Here is a 7507-nt window from a genome sequence, read left to right on the forward strand (position 1 = left end):
CTGAGAGATTCTGGCACCTGCTTTACTTTATTCATTTAAAACACATTTTTAGGGCAACAACTACATGTTGGGTATTGTCTAATGAGCTGAACCAGAAGAGATCTAGATGAGGCTCTCCCTTGAGGACCGTGCTCTTGAGAAAAAAGACACCTTCCACCACAAGCTTATAAGGACCTGAACTAAGTGCTCCATGATCCTTACCTCACAACAACTCAGTGAGGGAAGGCACTGTTCTTGTCATTACAGGTGCAAGCCAAAATTCGCAGATGGTAAGGTAAAAAAAAAAAAAAAAAAAAAAAAAAAAAAAAAAAAAAAAAAACTTGCTGCAGGAAGAGCTGGTCAGTGAAGGGGAGAATTTGGACCAGCCATAGCTACCATCTCTACTCTATGTAGACAGTGCGTTGAGGCACAAAAGGGGTCAGGGATTGATCCTAGGGACGGAGTTCTAGCATCTGAACTGATGCGCTGCTCTCCAGTCTGCGTTGTCCATTGGAATTTACAAATCAGGAGATAAACCAAAGTGGAATAAGGAATGAGAAGTATATTGTAAAACTGGGAGCTTTGAGGCACACCCGAGGTTCTCTTAGTTGAGGAAATAAAATGTTTTCTATGGTGAGGATGTGCTCCTAGTGAATGGACTGAACACACATCCTTTGTGACCTGTTGAAAGAACTTGGAGGGGCTTATATAGGTAATTGTTGGGGATTACTGGAAGATGGGGTAGTGGATTGTCAAAGTCTAGATTCCAATGTGAAACAGGGATAAGAAGAGCCTCTTTTGTGTTGGGGAGGCAGGGGTTCCTTTTCTTCTGTATCTTAGGATCATCCAGTCTTTACTAGAATCTGCCAGCATCTTTCTAGGAATGACATGAAGCTGATATCTATGGCCTCTGAAGGTGGCTGCCATCTTGGGCAAGGCTCTACATTACTAAGTGAAGGTGAGTTTGTGTATTTCTGGTAAATCAATCATGGATCTGAAAACTACAGGTTATTTTTTTACAACAACCTTGACAAATTCATCCCTAGATGGTAAATGTAGCTCCTTCTAAGGCAGTGTGGACTGTTAATGCTGTGACTTTCATCTGGGGCTGAAAACTCTTCACTACAACAAGCAACCTGGGGACCAGGCAGAAGATGTGGGCACAGAGTTGGCAAAAGTCATTATTCTTCTTTATCCTGTTCTACATCATTTTCTCACTTTATCTTCCTTGCCTCCGTATCTTTCTTTCCCATTCTCTGTAGATTTGTTTCCTCTTCCTGCCTTTCCTTCTTTTTCTTAGTCTTCTCCTTCATTCCTACTCTGTCTCAAATCCAGCTCAGAAAAATTAGAAGCTTAGAAAATTAATTCATGTTAAACGCAAATAATAATATCTCTTTGAAAAATACTTAGGTCAAAAGAATAATTCTATGTTGGTGAAAAGTAAAATTTTATATATCAGCTCTATTGGTCAGGTTAAACCTCTTCTTCTCATTAGTGATCAGGATAGTCACTGTTTTGCTGCAGTAATAAACAACCCTCACATGTTAGTGACTTAAAACAGCAAAGATTTTTCACTCAATGTATATAACCATGAGGGTCATGGAGTATCTCTGCTCTTTATCATCTTGGTCCCCTCTCCATGGTCCCAGCTGATGAAGCAGCTGCTCTCCGGAGCACTTCAGGTGATATAAACCATTAGTGCTCAGATTTCATTGGCCTAAAGCAAATTTATGGTCTAGCTGAATTTTATTGGGGTGAGAAACTGTACCATTCACTCAGGGAAGGGAATTAGGTATTGTTGAACAGTGACACAGTCTACCAGATGTCCCTGTGCCTGGCTCCAACCTCATGCCTATACCTTCAGCTTTAGTGGGGACACTCAGTATCTCTGCAGCTTCTGAACTCAGTGTTCAGTGTTTTGACAAAAACAAAAGTGGGGCAGGTTTAGAGAAGGTCATTGGTGCCAAGGTGACCTGCCCCTACCTCCATTTACTTTGCTCAGCTAAAAGTCACTCTACTAATCCAGGAAGAGGTTTTGACTATGACACTTAATCTCTCTACTTGCAAATGACAACCCTTAGCTCTTAGTCAAGTATGTCACTATCACTGTGAACTGCGTTATGATGTGAGACTACAGTGCACCAATAAAAGTATTCTGAAAAAAGATAAAATACTCTTGTAAGGGTGTGGGTGGCCCAATATAAAAAATATGGATGTAGAGGGAATGATATCCACAGTGGGAAGACAGCCCGCTGACCAAATTAGTAGCTGATTCCCTTCCTCCTCTTCTTCTTCTTCTTCTTCTTCTTCTTCTTCTTCTTCTTCTTCTTCTTCTTCTTCTTCTTCTTCTTCTTCTTCTTCTTCTTTTGGTGGTACTGGGGATGGAACGCTTCTCCCTCCGGGCTACACTCCCAGACCTATTTTATATTTTATTTGGAAACAGGATCTCTTAAGCTAGTGAGGCTGGCTTCGAACCTGTGCAATCCTCCTGTCTCCGCCTCCCAAGAGCGGGGATTACAAGTGTGCACCACCACGCCCGGCCTTTTTCTGATTCTACTGCCTTTGCTTTTCCCTCCACCCATTTTGATTTGCTGCGGATCTCTGTGTGCTGGATACTATGCTAAACTGGGGTAATGAATTCAACCAAGCTGTGGTCTCTGCCTTCGAGAATGTCAGTGTAATGATAAAAAAATACATATTTCATGAGGTGTTAGATAGTTACTTTTTTCAATACGTAGATAAGACATCCATTCAACATTTGTCATTGAGGCTCCAGGACCGATCCAATCCTGTGTGCACAGTATCTTTTTTATGACTAATAAAAATACTACATGCAAGCAGCATTTATTTCACTTTCGCTGTCTAAATCTGCCTGCTTCAATCTGTAGGTATCATGGTACAGCTTTCTTTAGTTTATGAGTAAGGAAACATAAGGACAGAGAAGTGGTCTTCTCAAGGTCATGGTGGTTGGTTCTGATGATGTATGAAATCATACAGAAAAAGGTGGGATAAAGGATAAGAACTTGGGTATATGTGGGGACGTCCCTTCCTCGTCATGAACTGTATTTCACTCGTGGGTCAGATTTCAACCCATTCCATTTGTGCTAGGTCATGAGGCCACAGCCTCCAGCTTTCCTTGGTAGCTGTCTCTGTTCCTATGCTCATTTCCAAAGAGGACGAGTTCCAAGCTGGTCACAGCTCCTATGTCGCTCTGCTGGGCTGATCGTGTCTGCTAAAGACTGCTGTTTCTCAGGCTCATTGCTCCTCCTCCTTAGAAACTGCATCGTGTTCCAGAAGGACTCTCTTATGGAGGTGGATGGTGTTAGGGGCCAAGCCAGGACAGGACACCTGTGGACTCTCTCATTAAGTCCCTTCCTGGGCCGCAGAGGCAATGTCCCCTCTGCACACACTTTACTCATGCCGGCAGGGGTCCTGCTTTGAGGACTGGAGGACCTCAGGGTCATGACTGGGAGCAGCAGGGAGGCAGGGGAGGGTAGAGCTTGCCTGAAGTTTTATCAACAGTTGGGAGTCCCCAGGGTCCACCTTCTTTATCTCACACTTGCTCGTTCCAACCTTCCTTAATCTACCCCTTTCCTTGTTTCTGTCTCTTCATCCTTATGTCCCTTTCCTCCCAAATACCTTCTTTTCATCATTTTCACTTTGAATCATAACAACACTAGAATTTCATGGAGTTAACCCTTCCTACCTTCTCCATCTGCTGACTTTAGGGAAATGAATCTGTCCAAGGTAGCCAGCTGAAGGCAGAGCAGAGCCCAGAGATGTCGGCCAGGACACTATGCTATGCCATTGGGTCTGGTTTCCCTTCCTCTGCCCCTTACCCCTGTAAGCAGTATAGGCTGGATACAGATATGTGGTTTTCTTCCGTCTTCCCTACGACCACCTTTCTTAGTCTGTCTACCCTGTTTCTACCCCAGGGGCACAACCAGATTCAGGATCTTCAGCTCTTAACAAAATACAGTGTGTGTGTGTGTGTGTGTGTGTGTGTGTGTGTGTGTGTGTGTGATAAAAATCATTTGCACTAAAGTGTGGCTCACCAAAAAGACCTAGAACAGGGGTGGTCATCCTCGTGTGCTCTCTGAGCTTACTTTAATGGGCCTGAAGTGAGGACTGGAGGAGTATGCAATGAAGGGTTCAGAGGCAGAGTGGGCTCCATAGGCAAGTACCACTGACTAACCACACTGAGTAGCATGTCTACACTATCTAGTGTGAAGAGTTACCACCCAAGAGGGATGACTGCAACCAACGGAGCCTTGGGTTGACAGAGCCTTGATGGTTGAGTTTGGATATAATGTGAGGTAGCTTAGGTAGAGCGAAAAGGTGCCACCACCATCTCCTCCTCTTCTTCCAGCAGCCACATAAAGAAAGTCTTCAAAACTCAAACTACATTTTTATTATTTTTTAATAAACTTTATTCTATATTACAAATAAGTTTTTTTTGTTCTGAACTGCAAAATAGGAATGCCTTATATTTACATACACAGGTATACAATTAATTATAACAAAGGTACAGAAGCTTGCCTTTACCAAGTTACAACTGGACTCCAATTTAAATAGCATAGGTTTTCTTTTTAAAAACTTTTTTAAAATCTTTTTTTTAAATCTTACTGGGATACTCTTTAAAAATCAAACCAGAAGACCCTCTTCTTCACATAGATCTTACCCATCTTATCTTTGAGGCTCATAATAACACTGCTGTCTAAAGATATGCTTTGCTTTGTTCTAACAAAGGGTCAGTGTTCAAGGTGGGAGCTTTATTTGAAACAGAAATGGGGTGGGACTAGAAGGGGTAACTGGAACAGAACTGACCTGCCTTGCCTCTTTCAACTTGTCTCTGAGACTCAAGAGACTTCTGCCAGTTCCTTAAACCACCTAAGCCTCTATTCTTGCTCCTCTTCTCTTCCCCTCCAGGACTTGGGGCATAATTCTGAATCATCTGACCAGGCCAGAACCTCTGCTCTCCCCTCAACACCTCAGCTTGCTGAGCCATTGTCTGTTGTGGTACCCCGGAGTTGCTGGTTGCTATGGTAACTTGGAAGGACCCAGCTGGAAGAGAGAGGCAGGTCTCTACACGCTAAAGTGGGGAGGAAGGCAGCTGCATTGAATCCTTCCTTCCCATCTCAGGGCTGGAGGCCTTGTTCTCGCTCAGAGCAGCCAACGCAGGACTAAGCCAAGACCTCATGCCTCAAGGACATCCGGCCCAGCAGGAAGTGAGTGATGAAGCGGAAGGCCGTTCACTCTAAAACACAGAATCGTTGGTTTCCAAATGGAAACAAGAGTCTTTGAGGTAAACTAGCTTTTCTTTTTTAAAGAACGGAAGGTTTAACAAGCCAAGAAGCTGACAAGAACGTCCAGAAAAAGAGAGGGAAGGAGGACAGATGAAGACACAGAGCCCATCTTCACCCAGTGCCTGGACTGCAGCTGACCTCTGTGCACGGAAGCGTTCCGGAGTTCTGTTTGGTATGGGGTCTTGGTTTCTCAAGTGTCCTCTGGGTTGCTCTTTAACTGTATCCTCTGTTTTGAATTCTACTCTCATTAAAGGAATCCTTCCAAAATGTGCTTGAGTCATAAGTTCAAAGATACTAATAAAAGAAACCGGTGGGAGGTAAGCTATGTAGACAGAGTCTACTCGCTTTTGCATTCTTGGGGAAGGAAACTCAGGTCCCCCCAAGCAGGGAACCCCTGCATTTTGAGGGAGGTTGACAAGACATATATAGGATTAATCTTGGAAAGCCAAGACTAAACAGGAGTCCAAGGACGAGGGGATGGAGACAAGGTGAGATCCTCCACCAAGGACCCCTGCCCACCTGGCCCACCTCACCCTTTCTGCCAATACAAACAGAAAGTTCCTGAGGTTCACTAATGATTTTGTCTCGTTTGCTTACCTTTGCTTTCTGGTAGTCATCAGTCTACTCAAGGAATTTAATTGGGGCTCTAATGAGTACGTATTACTTTTACAACCAAAAAAAAATCCCATATATTTTTTAAAACTTGGATACACCCCCTAATAAAACAATAATTTTATTGGAAAGCCATGATTTGTAGTTAAAAAAAAAAAAACCCTCTCCTAATGACTGAAACCTGTCCTGCATCCATTACTTTGAGAATGGGAGGAATGGTCATCTCGTTTTCCCCGCGAGGGCTTGGTCACCCTCAGAGCACCGTGAGAGAAGAGGCACTGGGTATCCCAGCCTCTCTCAGGAACTGCCTCTTCCAGGGTCACCTGTGGCTATACCTCAGTTGCCCACTTGTAAAATAAGGCTCTAGTTGGCTACATGCAGAGCGCCTTGGGTGGGGCGGGGCTGCGGAAGGCAGGAAGAGAAGGGGCTGCACGGGCTGGCTCTGTCCTTCACAGTTCAGGGGAGCACAGAGTGTTAGCAGCCCCGGAGGATGCTTCCCCAGCACGTCCACATCCAGAGACTCCAGGCCCCTTTCTTTAATAATAGGGGAGGCTACCCTGGGGGCTTTCTTCATCCTCTTGGGAGTCACAGGTAAAGACACATGTACTGTCCCCGAATTTCCTCAGCCCCATATTCTTTACCCCCAGTAATTTGAACTTCACACTAGGTCCTCAAACTCTTAAGATGCCAAGCAAACAGTGAACTGCAACTCCCCAAATATATAGCCCACAGCTTTTTAAAGAGAAGGGTTAGGGCTCGCCAGTCATCCACCATGAGGGACGGATGAGGCCCTCGGAATGGGCAAGGGACAGGAGGGAAGATCAGGCAGGCGCTGGGACAGCCACCTGGCTGAGCGGGACAGGGGAGGGCAGATACCGGAGGCCAGGCACACACTCAAAGAAATGCCCCTCGGAGGCCTTCAGGGTTTGTTTTTTTTGGGGGGGGGGTTGCTCACTGGGGTGCTGTTCCTGGAGGAGGATTGGGAGAGGGGCACCTCCTGGCCTTCTATCTGCATGGCCTCCCTGCCTCTGTGTCTCCCTTGAGGCTTAGCTCTCTGGGAACCAGGGAAAGGTGTTCTTGTTGTTCACAGTACTGTCTCCTCACTCAGCTAAACATCTGATCAGCACCCTGTGAATCAAAGGTAGTGTCGCCTCCATCCTAAGAAAGAAAATAGTTGGAAATGGGCTTTCATTTTCAGGTTTAAGAAAGAGGGGCTTAGACCAGGAGGAATCCTGGACACAGCAGAAGAGGCTTGGCTTGTTGGGGTGCACGTCATTTGGGATGCCATTGAGTGGGTTCCTCTAATAGGGACCCCACAGGGCCTTGGCTGAGCAAGGAAGCCCCTATCACTCAGGAAAGCAGCTTTGGACAGGGTGTGCAGGGCTGGGCTATTCTTATCCTGGAGCTGAGGCTCTGTGGGATGGAAGGTTCAAGTGCAGAAGGGCCAAGGAGGTAGCTCAACACCAGGGGAGGGACACAGTCAGAAGCCAGACATGCAATGGGCACAGGAACACCAGGGACGTCCAGTAGGACTTGTCAAGTGCTGGGATGGCACATCAACATCCACACCAGGCTGGGAGCGGGAGTTGAGTCTGGGGGGCAGGGTGGGG

The sequence above is a fragment of the Muscardinus avellanarius genome (genome assembly GCF_963383645.1).
Source record: "Muscardinus avellanarius genome assembly, chromosome: 9".
NCBI lineage: Eukaryota > Metazoa > Chordata > Mammalia > Rodentia > Gliridae > Muscardinus > Muscardinus avellanarius.